This window comes from Triticum aestivum, chromosome 6D, assembly GCF_018294505.1.
Source record: "Triticum aestivum cultivar Chinese Spring chromosome 6D, IWGSC CS RefSeq v2.1, whole genome shotgun sequence".
Classification (NCBI taxonomy): Eukaryota; Viridiplantae; Streptophyta; class Magnoliopsida; order Poales; family Poaceae; genus Triticum; species Triticum aestivum.
In genome coordinates this window covers 432,456,170-432,473,249 of record NC_057811.1, presented here as the reverse complement: position 1 = coordinate 432,473,249, position 17,080 = coordinate 432,456,170, and the positions used below count along the sequence as shown (strand labels likewise).

At 45.2% G+C, this 17,080-nt stretch overlaps 1 pseudogene; it reads right to left on the bottom strand.

Moving 5' to 3' along the window:
• LOC123142658 (cytoplasmic tRNA 2-thiolation protein 1-like) overlaps positions 1 to 17,080 on the bottom strand; it is a 42,268-nt pseudogene continuing 25,188 nt past the window's right edge.

Here is a 17,080-nt window from a genome sequence, read left to right as displayed (position 1 = left end):
CTACAAAAGTTGAGATGCATAGCCCGCACAGCGCACGCGGGATGATGCATACATATATATTTGCATTTGCCGTTTGCACCCAAGTGGCCATTTTACAGCCAAAGTTGCCGTGTTTTCCTTGCAGACTCGATATGTTCCAGCACCAACTTTAGCGGTTCTCCCTATGCCTAGTTTCGGCAAGCCTCGGTTCAGTCCGTCCAGCAAGACGCACGCTTTGCATAATTTCTACAAAGCCAGGATTTTCAACCCATATTGAGCCAGTAAAACAATTGAAAAAGTTTAGAGGTAACTAGACCAGGGCAAATACTTTGATAAAAAAAATGGCCAACATGTGAGCTCACTGTGTTTAGTGGTGTATAATTTCGAGAATATACTTGTCATTGTATAAGCAATTTGTCAGCTTATTTTTAACTGTCATAGCAAAAGAATCATTTATGTGGTTATCTCGAGTCAAGAGAGATTCTGGAGATGGTAAACTTTCACACTAGATGAGATCAAACCTGACTAGAAATGTAGCCGCAACGCTCACATGTTCCTTGCTCTGGCATTCTTGTCGTTGTGGATATCCAGAAATTTTCGCCAGAGGTTATGATGTCCAGTATAGCTCTAGGCCTGCACCATTCATAAGGTACTGATTCGAGTGACTGAAACAAGAGAATGATACATAATGTGTTGAACAAGGAAAAGAAACAGAGGTAGCATACACTAACAGATGAAGAAATGAAAATTAAAGAAACAATACTGCTTTTCGACAGCATAGGTCTTTACCTCGTCCTTTCTAGATCTTTAATAAATTCACGAGCAAACCCACGATATGCATTTGGTGAATAGACAGCTGAATTGTGATAGAGAACCAATAAGCACATTTGATTTCAATTGAAGACGGGAACAGTGGTCAACATAATTCTATAGATACCCCACGAAGTTTGGAGGAAGAAATGCTTAGCAGAACTATAACAATGTGTATGTCATTGACTACCAAATGTTAGGCACTCATTGTTGGAAATTTATGTTTTGTCTCCCTGGTATCTTGAGATAATGGAATGAGGAGCTACTATTCAACTATAGAGAGAACAAAACTTCATAAGAAATGAAACAGGAATTACATCCAGTGGAGAAGTAGTCCAGCTTTTTGAAATACGCATATGGTCATACAGTCAAGGCTCAAATATCATCAGCACATGTTTGATGGGCATAATAAGTTAATAACAAATTAAAACTGATTAAAATGTTTCGTGTAAAGGATATATGACAATCTCTTTTTCGTAGGTGTATTTGAAAGGGTTGCACCTTGGGATTGGTCCATCTTCACCAGTAGTTATGAAGGTGCATCTACTTAGCCTAGAAGATAAAAGCATATATAATACCAGCTCGAAAATTGTAAAAGAGAACAAAGATAAAAATAGCATTTTATTTACAAACCAACATTTACCTTGCAATATCACCACGTAAAATATTCAGCAAGACAGTCTCTGCAATGTCATCTGCATTATGCCCAGTTACAATCGTATCAACCTTCAAGAGAACAGCACCCCGGTCTAGTGCCTAATAGAATTGAATGTTCATTTGATTAATGAGCATGCATTTGCCTTACTGATAAGAGTAGTAGTTAAGAGCTACCTGACGTCAAAAAACACCACAGAAAGTACAATTGTTTTTAGGCCAATTGCTTTCACAATATCATCCATTGTCCAATCATAGAGTTCCTTATAAGACACTATTTTCAGTGGTAGGCCATACTGCGAATTGTATGGTTGAATCAGCAAGAGATGAATATGCATTGAAGTGGTAACATTAGGAAATAGAACAAGAGAGTCAGAAAACAATAGGAAAAGAGAGCCAGATAATCAATGAACTTAACGTATGTCAGGAAGCAAAATTTTGCAGCAGAACTATGTGTATCAGGTAAGGAGGGTGTCGTGGAATTGTCACGGCAGATGTCCTAGCAGAAGGACTTAGTCGTGGAGCCATCACAACTAGGTTAGATTAAAAGGGTTAAACGGGACAAAGGACACATGAGTTTATACTGGTTCGGCCCCTTGCGGTGAAGGTAAAGGCCTAGTCCAGTTTGAGGTGGTATTGCTTGGGTTTCGATTACCGGGGAGCGAATACGCTTGACCTAGTTCTCGATCTCTTGTTTCTTGTCCTAATCCGCCGCCGGGTCGTCCCTTATATACACAAGTTGATGCCCGGCGACTCACGGAGTCCCGGCCGGCTCATAATCAACGTGTCCGGCTCGGTGACTAATTATACTTGCCTCACAATCCAAGTCATACATGTATGGCGGTTTACACCTATGGGCCTTAAGTCGCCTTTGGGCTTCGGGCCCTTAGCAAGTCTGCTTCATGAACCGACATCTTCATGGGCTTTGTCTTGATGAACAGACGATGGTATAACCCGGCCCCTCCTGGGCGGGTTATACCCAATAGCTATATCCCCAACATTAGGCCCCAGGTTGATTTGAACTTGTTCATGTCAATCTTCAACACTTAGGAAACTCCTTCATTTATTCTTGTGAGACCTGTAACCCGCCGTGACGTCATCTCCTAGGATTGTGGTAACCCGCCATGATGTCACATGTCATTAATATTACACAAAGCCCAAATTTTAATATATACTCTCTTTTAATGAACCTCCAAAAATCGAGGCGTCTGCGCTGTCGCATATCCATTTTTTGGCATCCTCGATTCCCACGCATGCCACTTATCCTTTCAATGTTATAAATAGGGCCAGGGGTCTCTTTCACTTCCCCCCCTTGCCTCTTCGTCTCTGTCTTCCATCTCGCGTCGCCTCAGCACCCGAGCTCCGCCGCCGCCGTCGACCTTCGCCACTGCCTCAACCACGGCCGCTGCATCAACCTGATTTGACCAGAATTCATCCGCGCGCCTCCGCTATTCAACAGCTCTGGTGAGTTCTCCTCCTTCCTTTTCCCATAGATCCCATTAGGGTTTCCTATGAGTTTGTCGGAGTTCATCTTCGTTCTTTGCTGTAGCTTGCTCTTTTTGATCCGAACTTGGTACCTCTCCTGTGCGGTGGTAGCTGCAGTACTCATTTTCGCTACTAGGGCATCTCCTTTTGCATAAAAAATCCGATCTGGACATATGAACTGCTCAAGCACCGTAATTTTAGGTCTAGATATTTTTCCATTATCTGAAGTGTCGTAGATCCAAAATCATAGCATCAATCTGCGAAACCTGTTTTTCAACACTTAGAAATTTTTCCTTTTGTGAGATCTGTACCTCAATAATTGTATGGGCGGATTAACTCTAAAAACCGTAACCCGCCAGGTACCATTAGTCCCCTCTTAAGCCGCCAATAACTCATCTTTATAACTTCAATGCCAATCTCTGGTTTAACACCCATGCATGCTTCATGTAATCTCCGGTTTGCCTTTTAAACCAGAAGCTGGCTTAACCATATAATCTTGAACCGGCATAATCTTTCTTTCAGATCATCAAGAAAAAATGGCTAAGACGTACACTTCCTGCAACTGGGTCCAATCCCGGGTTACTGAAGAAGATCTGAACAATCATGTTGCAACTGGTGCCTTAGCCAAGAAAGAGGTCATCCATTGGAGGGCCCCTGGTGAAGAAAATCCTCCTACCCCCAAGGACGGAGAAGTGATTGTCTTTACTGACCACCTGAGTCGGGGGTTCAGCCCACCCGGCTCAAAGTTTTTCCGTGATGTGCTTCATTTCTTCCAACTTCACCCTCAAGATATCGGACCCAACTCCATGTCCAACATTTGCAATTTTCAAGTGTTCCGTGAAGCTTATCTTCAAGAAGATCCCGCAGCTGATTTATTCAGAGAATTCTACTATTTAAACCGTCAGACAGAGTTTGTTGACGGGCCCAACACCGAACTCGGTGGGGTTTCAATTCAAAAGAGGAAAGAAGTCAGCTTTCCCCATGCCAAGCCGCATAGTCACCCCAAAGACTGGAACCAAACTTGGTTCTATTGTCAAGATACATCTCCAGCTGGTGAGAATCTTCTGCCGGGTTACTGTGATCACCGACTTAGCGGCACACATCCACTCCCCTCACGGCTCACTGCGAAGGAACGGGCCAAATATGCACCAGCATTTTCAAAGCTCAGAGCCTTTATGGCCAACGGCTTAACCGACGTCGACTTTGTCCGGTGCTGGGTGTCTTGGAGTACCTTGCCATTAAGTCGTCGCCCCGGCTTAATGTGCGAATACACTGGTGACGTAAAAGATCCCCAACGCCACTATGACATTCAACTGTCTGATGTAGAAATTACCGAAGCCACCAGAAATTGTTGAACGAACCTTTAAAGGAATGCAGCAAAACAGGACTTAGTCCTTTCAGCACCTTCAACAAGCCGCCAGCCGTAAGTGTTGCACACCTCCATTCAATCAATATTTTCAATAGTTATACTTACTCATAATCTTTTTGACCTCAACAGGCTGATTCTCCATTTTGGAAGAAGAAACCGCAAGATAAGCCGGCCAAACCGGCTCGTACCAAAACCAAGGCCACCAAGAGGCCTGCCAAGAAGAAGACCACCGAGTCCGCCGGGTTAAACGTTGATCATGACGATGATGATAATGAGTCAGAGGTAGAACTTGACTCTCTTGGCTCCTTTTTTATACATCTCATTGACAATGATTGTTATCAAGACGACGCAGAGGCCAGCCATGCAGGTGACGCAGAGGTAATTATTCTTTTCTCCGACTCAGAACCTCTTCCAACATAGAAAACCCGACAAGCAAGCCGGAAAGTAAGCTTTTCTCACCCTCTAGCTCGCTTGGATCCCAACTTTCTTTTGAAGAAACAGCAACACGAAGCTCGCCGCACCACCCGGCATAGTGGCGGCGTGATTACTTCCTCCGGCTTACCAAACACACCGGTTCGCAAACGCCGCCCAGAGGTCTTACATATTTCTGACATACTTTATCCCAAGGCGGGTCATTTCCGACAGCCTCTTAACCCGTCTGATTCAAACTATCAGGGGACTTCTCATTCCTCTTCTGGCGAGTCAACGGGAACGCAAATCCCAGCTTTCAAAACTGTACCTGGGTAAGGATATATTTTAATCATTCACACCTTATGCTTGATCATTATATTGACCTCTTTACACTTCTTATTTTTAGGGGCCAAGCCAAACCCAGCAAGAAGGCAAAGCTGAACAAGCCGGTCGATGACTCCAACCCGTCTGAACCAGAAAGGCAACACCCAGAATCTTCTAACCCAATTGCTGAGGCTACCCTTGATGATACACCACCACAAGATCATGAAGCTTCCATAGATCATATGGACATTGAGCCGGCTATTTCTAAGCCGCCAAGCCCGATTAAGCCCGCTGAGGAAAAGACCAATGATGTTATTGTCACTGGGTTTGGATTCACAGCTCCGGGTCAACCTACTGTCTTATCTGAGCACAACGCCAAGGAAGAAATTTCTGCTGACGGTAAAGGCAAGTTGAAGGTAGATTTGGACAGCTACGCCCATTTCAGCGCCCAAGACATCCACTCTGGTTACTTGAACCGCCTTTACACCAGCCGTGACTTTGAAGCCGGCTTAGTAAACCTGATGAAGGAGCGCTATGAGGTAAACGCTGCAACTCCTTTTATATAATATACTTCCCTTAGCCGCCAATTTTATTGGACATGATAGCATAGAATGTACTGTAAACTTCAATAGTTGCATAGATCAAATCCAGTAGCCCCCAAGGGCCGGTTTATGCTTTCAACATGGACCGGGACTTATAATACCAGCATTTCAACTTTGTACGTGTAGCCCCCAAGGGCTGGCTTAATAAATATGTTAAGCCGGGACTTTAAGTAACAAGAATCAATAATGCATCCGTAGCCCCCAAGGGTCGGCAACTAGCACATTAAGCCGGGACTTTAAATAGCAAAAATCAATTTTGCCTCCATAGCCCCCAAGGGCCGGCTTAATCAGTGATGAATAAGGCGAGACTAATCATCTTGTTTAAAATCAATCAACCCAATCTGTAGTCTTTATAAACTGGATGATATCATGTGTCCAGGTCATCAATATGTCTTGAAATAGAGCAATATGCATTAGCCCCCAAGTGCCAAGGATAATACTTGTATTGTGTTTGGGACCTTCAAAAATTTGTCTTAAAAAAGAGCAATACGCATTAGCCCCCAAGTGCCAAGAGTAATACTTGTATTGTGCTTGGGACTTCAAAGAGTAATCATGATCGTAATCTTGTCTGTGTATGCTTATGTCACAAGCTGAATTGGCTGAAAAAGACTCACATCTTAATGATCTTAAAGCCAACATCAAAACTTAGCAATCGGAGACATCTAAGGCCAAGTGAGAACTGAAATCTGCTTTGGAGACTATTGAGCAGCTAAAACAGAACTTCAACTCTGAGAAAGATGGCTAGGAAACTGAAAAGGCAGCTCTATTGAAAAGTGCAGAAGAAGCTGAAACCGCGCTTAAACCGGTGACTGAGGAGTTATCCGGCTTAAAGCAGCATATTAATATTATGTCATCAGCCATCTTCGGTAAGAACATATCTCCCTTGCATCTTAATATTCATATTATAAACGGCTGCCGGCTTACCCATAACTTTTAATGATATAGGTTCACGGAGCACGAAGTTGGGCTCCGACATGCGCGTCCGTCTTAAGGCTGTCTACACTCTTGTAGAACAGTTATATACTTGTGCCCAATGAACCATTGCCTCTACGCTGCACAAGAAAACTCCCTCCACACGTATCAAGGATACACTGAAGCAGTTATCTGTGTTGCCAAAAAGAATTGATGACTTAAAACGGGGAGCTGCCAGAGCCGGCGCCTTGACTGCCTTAAGCCGGGCAAAGGCATGGCAAGCTGATCTTGACCCGGAGGATTTGGCCAACGGCTGCCCTAGTGTCAAAGAAGACGGATCTGCCTTCAGTGCTGACGATTTTGCAGAGATAGCAAGAGCCATGCGCCCCTTAGCAAGCAAGCTGGCTGAGAAACCAGTCTATCCACATACCAGGCGGCTTATGATGCTGACAAAAAGAGAGTTAGCGCGCTGGTTCACGAGCCAACAGATCTTATCAAGCCGATTCGTAAGCACACCTTCGCTCAATGATCCATCAAACCTTATTGATGATGAAGCTGTGTTTAGAGAGTTGACTGGTATCAACTAGGCTGCGCCTGACTTCCAACTGATGGATAAGCAAGGAGCTGAAGATGAAGAAGAGGTGCAAGAAGACCCGGAGGCTTCAACCCGGCAACCGTCATAAGCCGGTTTATTAAGCAGAATACTTTGCTGTGTTGACAACTCCAAAACACTTATTCTCGTTGGGCCATCAGATGCCTTCTAATAGGCTAGTGTAAACTCTTGGTCTGGCATGCCATCGTGCATGTTTTGTTTTGCATGACACTGCTGATCCACCAGTTGAAGATATGCAACTTATGTTTATGATATCATCATTAGATTCGTGGTTTATCATCATGCCATCGTGCGTAGTTTATCCTTTTGTCCCGCACACAAACAAATCACAAGTGCCCTGGCGGTTTACCGCAGGGCGGGTCATGATGCCCAGTGTAAGTCCACTGGTGACCATAGAAGTCCATAACCAGGGCAGGGGGTAATATCCCAAATATGAGACATAGTCAAGGCTGCTTGGCCCGACTTGTGAAAACTATATGGTAAGAAAAAAGGGGTGATATAAATCCAAGACGAATATAAAATCCAAAAAACACGAGGCTTTCATAGGCCGCCGAGCCAAAATCTCTACTTCAATGAAACTAGCATGATAGCCACTGGAGTATCCGCACTTTCTGTGAGCCGGCTCTCACATGACCCTATCGTCATTTTAACCCGGATAAGTTCAGGGTCTTGTTAAAAGATTGACTTATCTAGAGTATGCAAAGTTGGAGTAGCGTCGTGCAAACAGGCCGGTTTAACCAAGTTTCAGGGAATGCGGCTTAATAGCCTGGGTTTATCCTTGCTTTCCGTAAGCCAGCTCTCTCATGACCCAATCAATGTTATAACTTTAACAAGTTCAGGATCTTATTTAAAAGATTGACTATTAAGAACATGGTAGGTCATTCAGGATTACCTGATGGAGAAGCATCTGGCATACAGGTAGGATAACCCGGATTTTTGGTGAATACACCTGGCGTCTAGGCCAATCAAAAGGGTGAATATAGCTGTGTTCATTGAACAGGAAGCCCCCAAGTGATATATTTCTGAGCTGTGCTCAGCGGGTACCTATGTTTGAGCTGTGCTGTGCATCCAACTCTCTTTGGTCCCTGTAACTCAGGCATCAAGCCTCTTAAGTGATCATGTGAGATGACAATAAAGACTCAGTTTCGAAGAAGTGAAACGACAGAGGCCCTGAAATATCAGGGATGCCGGCTTTATTATACTCATTGTAATATATACATTGTCGAAATATGTACATCACAAGTGTTGGAAATATACCCTAGAGGCAATAATAAAATGGTTATTATTATATTTCCTTGTTCATGATAATTGTCTATTGTTCATGCTATAATTGTGTTATCCGGAAATCGTAATACATGTGTGAATACATAGACCACAACATGTCCCTAGTGAGCCTCTAGTTGACTAGCTCGTTGATCAACAGATAGTCATGGTTTCCTGACTATGGACATTGGATGTCATTGATAACGGGATCACATCATTAGGAGAATGATGTGATGGACAAGACCCAATCCTAAGCATAGCACAAAGATCGTGTAGTTCGTTTGCTAGAGCTTTTCCAATGTCAAGTATCATTTCCTTAGACCATGAGATCGTGTAACTCCCGGATGCCGTAGGAGTGCTTTGGGTGTACCAAACGTCACAACGTAACTGGGTGACTATAAAGGTACACTACAGGTATCTCTGAAAGTGTCTGTTGGGTTGACACGGATCGAGACTGGGATTTGTCACTCCGTATGACGGAGAGGTATCTCTGGGCCCACTCGGTAATGCATCATCATAATGAGCTCAAAGTGACCAAGTGGTTGGTCACGGAATCATGCATTACGGTACGAGTAAAGTGACTTGCTGGTAACGAGATTGAACAAGGTATTGGGATATCGACGATCGAATCTCGGGCAAGTAACGTACCGATTAACAAAGGGAATTGTATACGGGATTGATTGAATCCTCGACATCATGGTTCATCCGATGAGATCATCGTGGAACATGTGGGAGCCAACATTGGTATCCAGATCCCGCTGTTGGTTATTAACCGGAGAGTCGTCTCGGTCATGTCTGCGTGTCTCCCGAACCCGTAGGGTCTACACACTTAAGGTTCGGTGACGCTAGGGTTGTAGAGATATTAGTATGCGGTAACCCTAAAGTTGTTCGGAGTCCCGGATGAGATCCCGGACGTCACGAGGAGTTCCGGAATGGTCCGGAGGTGAAGAATTATATATAGGAAGTCCAGTTTCGGCCACCGGGAAAGTTTCGGGGGTTACCGGTATTGTACCGGGACCACCGGAAGGGTCCCGGGGGTCCACCGGGTGGGGCCACCTATCCCGGAGGGCCCCATGGGCTGAAGTGGGAGGGGAACCAGCCCCTGGTGGGCTGGTGCGCCCCCTTGGGCCTCCCCCTGCGCCTAGGGTTGGAAACCCTAGGGGTGGGGGCGCCCCCCACTTGGCTTGGGGGGGGGGGGGGAAGCCACCCCTTGGCCGCCGCCCCCCCTGGAGATCAGATCTCCCAGGGCCGCCGCCCCCCCAGGAGGCCTATATATAGGAGGGGGGAGGGAGAGCAGCCGCACCACAGCCCCTGGCGCCTTCCTCTCCCTCCCGTAACACCTCTCCCTCTCGCTGAGCTTGGCGAAGCCCTGCCGAGATCCCCGCTACTTCCACCACCACGCCGTCATGCTGCTGGATCTTCATCAATCTCTCCTTTCCCCTTGTTGGATCAAGAAGGAGGAGACGTCTCTGCTCCGTACGTGTGTTGAACGCGGAGGTGCCGTCCGTTCGGCGCTCGGTCATCGGTGATTTGGATCACGACGAGTACGACTCCATCAACCCCGTTCACTTGAACGCTTCCGCTCGCGATCTACAAGGGTATCTAGATGCACTCATCTCTCTCGTTGCTAGATGACTCCATAGATTGATCTTGGTGATGCGTAGAAAATTTTAAATTTCTGCTACGATCCCCAACAGTGGTATCAGAGCCAGGCCTATGTGTAGTTTCTATGCACGAGTAGAACACAAACTTGTTGTGGGCGTAGATGTTGTCAATTTTCTGCCACTACTAGTCTTATCTTGTTTCGGCGGCATTGTGGGATGAAGCGGCCCGGACCGACCTTACACGTACGCTTACGTGAGACAGGTTCCACCGACTGACATGCACTAGTTGCATAAGGTGGCTAGCGGGTGTCTGTCTCTCCCACTTTAGTCGGAACGAATTCGATGAAAAGGGTCCTTATGAAGGGTAAATAGAAATTGGCATATCACGTTGTGGTTTTACGTAGGTAAGAAACGTTCTTGCTAGAAACCTATAGAAGCCACATAAAAACTTGCAACAACAATTAGAGGACGTCTAACTTGTTTTTGCAGCATATGCCTTGTGATGTGATATGGCCAAAAGGATGTGATGAATGAGATATATGTGATGTATGAGATTGATCATGTTCTTGTAATAGGAATCACGACTTGCATGTCGATGAGTATGACAACTGGCAGGAGCCATAGGAGTTGTCTTTATTTTTTGTATGACCTGCGTGTCATTTAATAACGCCATGTAAATTACTTTACTTTATTGCTAAACACGTTAGCCATAGAAGTAGAAGTAATCATTGGCGTGACAACTTCATGAAGACACGATGATGGAGATCATGATGATGGAGATCATGGTGTCATGCCGGTGACGAAGATGATCATGGTGCCCCAAAGATGGAGATCAAAGGAGCAAAATGATATTGGCCATATCATGTCACTATTTGATTGCATGTGATGTTTATCATGTTTTACATCTTATTTGCTTAGAACGACGGTAGCTTAAATAAGATGATCCCTCGCAATAATTTCAAGAAAGTGTTCCCCCTAACTGTGCACCGTTGCGAAGGTTCGTTGTTTCGAAGCACCACATGATGATCGGGTGTGATAGATTCTAACATTCGAATACAACGGGTGTAAGCCAGATTTACACACGCAATACACTTAGGTTGACTTGACGAGCCTAGTATGTACAGACATGGCCTCGGAACACGGAAGACCGAAAGGTCGAGCATGAGTCGTATAGAAGATACGATCAACATGAAGATGTTCACCGATGTTGACTAGTCCGTCTCACGTGATGATCGGACACGGCCTAGTTGACTCGGATCATGTTTCACTTAGATGACTAGAGGGATGTCTATCTGAGTGGGAGTTCATTGAATAATTTGATTAGATGAACTTAATTATCATGAACTTAGTCTAAAATCTTTACAATATGTCTTGTAGATCAAATGGCCCACGTTGCCCTCAACTTCAACGCGTTCCTAGAGAAAACCAAGCTGAAAGATGATGGCAGCAACTATACGGACTGGGTCCGGAACCTGAGGATCATCCTCATAGCTGCCAAGAAAGATTATGTCCTAGAAGCACCGCTAGGTGAAGCACCCATCCCAGAGAACCAAGACGTTATGAACGCTTGGCAGTCACGTGCTGATGATTACTCCCTCGTTCAGTGCGGCATGCTTTACAGCTTAGAACTGGGGCTCCAAAAGCGGTTTGAGCAACACGGAGCATATGAGATGTTCGAAGAGCTGAAAATGGTTTTCCAAGCTCATGCCCGGGTCGAGAGATATGAAGTCTCCGACAAGTTCTTCAGTTGTAAGATGGAGGAAAACAGTTCTGTCAGTGAGCACATACTCAAAATGTCTGGGTTGCACAACCGCTTGACTCAGCTGGGAGTTAATCTCCCGGATGACGCGGTCATTGACAGAATCCTTCAGTCGCTTCCACCGAGCTACAAGAGCTTTGTGATGAACTTCAATATGCAGGGGATGGAAAAGACCATTCCTGAGGTATATTCAATGCTGAAATCAGCGGAGGTGGAGATCAAAAAGGAACATCAAGTGTTGATGGTGAATAAAACCACTAAGTTCAAGAAGGCAAGGGTAAGAAGAACTTCAAGAAGGACGGCAAGGGAGTTGCCGCGCCCGGTAAGCCAGTTGCCGGGAAGAAGCCAAAGAATGGACCCAAGCCTGAGACTGAGTGCTTTTATTGCAAGGGAAGTGGTCACTGGAAGCGGAACTGCCCCAAATACTTAGCGGACAAGAAGGCCGGCAACACCAAAGGTATATGTGATATACATGTAATTGATGTGTACCTTACCAGTACTCGTAGTAGCTCCTGGGTATTTGATACCGGTGTGGTTGCTCATATTTGTAACTCAAAACAGGAGCTACGGAATAAGCGGAGACTGGCGAAGGACGAGGCGACGATGCGCGTCGGGAATGGTTCCAAGGTCGATGTGATCGCCGTCGGCACGCTACCTCTACATTTACCTACGGGATTAGTTTTAAACCTCAATAATTGTTATTTAGTGCCAGCTTTGAGCATGAACATTGTATCAGGATCTCGTTTAATTTGAGATGGCTACTCATTTAAATCCGAGAATAATGGTTGTTCTATTTATATGAGAGATATGTTTTATGGTCATGCCCCGCTGGTCAATGGTTTATTCTTAATGAATCTCGAACGTGATGTTACACATATTCATAGTGTGAATACCAAAAGATGTAAAGTTGATAACAATAGTCCCACATACTTGTGGCACTGCCGCCTTGGTCACATTGGTGTCAAACGCATGAAGAAGCTCCATGCAGGTGGACTTTTGGAGTCTCTTGATTACGAATCATTTGACACGTGCGAACCATGACTCATGGGTAAGATGACCAAGACTCCGTTCTCCGGAACAATGGAGCGAGCAACCAACTTATTGGAAATCATACATACTGATGTGTGTGGTCCAATGAGTGTTAAGGCTCGCGGTGGCTATCGTTATGTTCTCACTCTCACTGATGACTTGAGTAGATATGGGTATGTCTACCTAATGAAACACAAGTCTGAAACCTTTGAAAAGTTCAAGGAATTTCAGAGTGAGGTTGAGAATCAACGTGACAGGAAAATAAAGTTCTTACGATCAGATCGTGGAGGAGAATATTTGAGTCACGAATTTGCCACACACTTAAGGACATGTGGAATAGTTTCACAACTCACGCCGCCTGGAACACCTCAGCGAAATGGTGTGTCCGAACATCGTAATCGCACTCTATTGGATATGGTGCGATCTATGATGTCTCTTACCGATCTACCGCTCTCATTTTGGGGCTATGCTTTAGAGACTGCCGCATTCACTTTAAATAGGGCTCCGTCGAAATCCGTTGAGACGACACCGTATGAATTATGGTTTGGGAAGAAACCTAAGCTGTCGTTTCTAAAAGTTTGGGGATGCGATGCTTATGTCAAGAAACTTCAACCTGAAAAGCTCGAACCCAAGTCGGAAAAATGCGTCTTCATAGGATACCCTAAGGAAACCATTGGGTATACCTTCTACCTCAGATCCGAAGGCAAAATCTTTGTTGCCAAGAACGGGTCCTTTCTGGAGAAAGAGTTTCTCTCGAAAGAAGTGAGTGGGAGGAAAGTGGAACTTGATGAGGTGATAGTCACCCCTTCCGAACCGGAAAGTAGCGCAGCGCGGGAAGATGTTCCTGTGGTGCCTGCACCAACTGGGGAGGAAGTTAATGATGATGATCATGAAGCTTCAGATCAAGTTACTGCTGAACTTCGTAGGTCCACAAGGACACGTTCCGCACCAGAGTGGTATGGCAACCCTGTCATGGAAATCATGTTGTTAGACAACGGTGAACCTTCGAACTATGAAGAAGCGATGGCGGGCCCGAATTCCAACAAATGGCTTGAAGCCATGCAATCCGAGATAGGATCCATGTATGAAAACGAAGTATGGACTTTGACTGACTTGCCCGATGATCGGCGAGCCATAGAAAATAAATGGATCTTTAAGAAGAAGACAGACGCGGATGGTAACGTGACCATCTATAAGGCTCGACTTGTCGCTAAGGGTTATCAACAAGTTCAAGGGGTTGACTACGATGAGACTTTCTCACCCGTAGCGAAGCTGAAGTCCGTCCGTATCATGTTAGCAATTGCCGCATTCTATGATCATGAGATATGGCAAATGGACGTCAAAACGGCATTCCTTAACGGCTTTCTGAAGGAAGAATTGTATATGATGTAGCCGGAAGGTTTTGTCGATCCTAAGAATGCTAACAAGGTATGCAAGCTCCAGCGCTCCATCTATGGGCTGGTGCAAGCATCTCGGAGTTGGAACATTCGATTTGATGAGATGATCAAAGCGTTTGGGTTTACACAGACTTATGGAGAAGCCTGTGTTTACAAGAAAGTGAGTGGAGCTCTGTAGCATTTCTCTTATTATATGTGGATGACATACTATTGATGGGAAATGATATAGAATTCTTGGAAAGTATAAAGGCCTATTTGAATAAGTGTTTTTCAATGAAGGACCTTGGAGAAGCTGCTTATATATTAGGCATCAAGATCTATAGAGATAGATCAAGACGCCTCATTGGTCTTTCACAAAGTACGTACCTTGACAAGATATTGAAGAAGTTCAATATGGATCAGTCCAAGAAGGGGTTCTTGCCTGTATTGAAGGTGTGCAATTGAGCACGGCTCAATGCCCGACCACGGCAGAAGATAGAGAAAAGATGAGTCTCATCCCCTATGCCTCGGCCATAGGGTCTATTATGTATGCCATGCTGTGTACCAGACCTGATGTAAACCTTGCCGTAAGTTTGGTAGGAAGGTACCAAAGTAATCCCGACATGGAACACTGGACAACGGTCAAGAATATCCTGAAGTACCTGAAAAGGACTAAGGATATGTTTCTCGTATATGGAGGTGACGAAGAGCTCGTCGTAAAGGGTTACGTCGACGCTAGCTTCGACACAGATCTGGATGACTCGAAGTCACAAACCGGATACGTGTATATTTTGAATGGAGGGGCAGTAAGCTGGTGCAGTTGCAAGCAAAGCGTCATGGCGGGATCTACTTGTGAAGCGGAGTACATGGCGGCCTCAGAGGCAGCGCAAGAAGCAATCTGGATGAAGGAGTTCATTACTGACCTAGGGGTGATTCCCAATGCGTCGGGCCCGATGACTCTCTTCTGTGACAACACTAGAGCTATTGCCCTTGCCAAGGAGCCCAGGTTTCACAGGAAGACCAGGCATATCAAGCGTCGCTTCAACTCCATTCGTGAAAGTGTTCAAAATGGAGACATAGATATTTGTAAAGTACATACGGACCTGAATGTAGCAGATCCGTTGACTAAACCTCTCCCTAGAGCAAAACATGATCAACACCAGAACTCTATGGGTGTTCGATTCATCACAATGTAACTAGATTATTGACTCTAGTGCAAGTGGGAGACAGTTGGAAATATGCCCTAGAGGCAATAATAAATGGTTATTATTATATTTCCTTGTTCATGATAATTGTCTATTGTTCATGCTATAATTGTGTTATCCGGAAATCGTAATACATGTGTGAATACATAGACCACAACATGTCCCTAGTGAGCCTCTAGTTGACTAGCTCGTTGATCAACAGATAGTCATGGTTTCCTGACTATGGACATTGGATGTCATTGATAACGGGATCACATCATTAGGAGAATGATGTGATGGACAAGACCCAATCCTAAGCATAGCACAAAGATCGTGTAGTTCGTTTGCTAGAGCTTTTCCAATGTCAAGTATCATTTCCTTAGACCATGAGATCGTGTAACTCCCGGATGCCGTAGGAGTGCTTTGGGTGTACCAAACGTCACAACGTAACTGGGTGACTATAAAGGTACACTACAGGTATCTCTGAAAGTGTCTGTTGGGTTGACACGGATCGAGACTGGGATTTGTCACTCCGTATGACGGAGAGGTATCTCTAGGCCCACTCGGTAATGCATCATCATAATGAGCTCAAAGTGACCAAGTGGTTGGTCACGGAATCATGCATTACGGTACGAGTAAAGTGACTTGCCGGTAACGAGATTGAACAAGGTATTGGGATACCGACGATCGAATCTCGGGCAAGTAACGTACCGATTGACAAAGGGAATTGTATACGGGATTGATTGAATCCTCAACATCGTGGTTCATCCGATGAGATCATCGTGGAACACGTGGGAGCCAACATGGGTATCCAGATCCCGCTGTTGGTTATTAACCGGAGAGTCGTCTCGGTCATGTCTGCGTGTCTCCCGAACCCGTAGGGTCTACACACTTAAGGTTCGGTGACGCTAGGGTTGTAGAGATATTAGTATGCGGTAACCCGAAAGTTGTTCGGAGTCCCGGATGAGATCCCGGACGTCACGAGGAGTTCCGGAATGGTCCGGAGGTGAAGAATTATATATAGGAAGTCTAGTTTCGGCCACCGGGAAAGTTTCGGGGGTTACCGGTATTGTACCGGGACCACCGGAAGGGTCCCGGGGGTCCACCGGGTGGGGCCACCTATCCCGGAAGGCCCCATAGGCTGAAGTGGGAGGGGAACCAGCCCCTGGTGGGCTGGTGCGCCCCCCTTGGGCCTCCCTGTTGGAAATATGCCCTAGAGGCAATAATAAATAGTTATTATTATGTTTCCTTGTTCATGATAAATGTCTATTGTTCATGCTATAATTGTGTTATCTGGAAATCGTAATACATGTGTGAATACATAGACCACATCGTGTCCCTATTAAGCCTCTAGTTGAGTAGCTCGTTGATCAACAGATAGTCATGGTTTCCTGACTATGGACATTGGATGTCATTGATAACGGGATCACATCATTAGGAGAATGATGTGATGGACAAGACCCAATCCTAAGCATAGCACAAAAGATCGTGTAGTTCGTTTGCTAGAGCTTTTCCAATGTCAAGTATCATTTCCTTAGACCATGAGATCGTGCAACTCCCGGATGCCGTAGGAGTGCTTTGGGTGTACCAAACGTCACAACGTAACTGGGTGACTATAAAGGTACACTACGGGTATCTCCGAAAGTGTCTGTTGAGTTGGCACGGATCGAGACTGGGATTTGTCACTCCGTATGACGGAGAGGTAT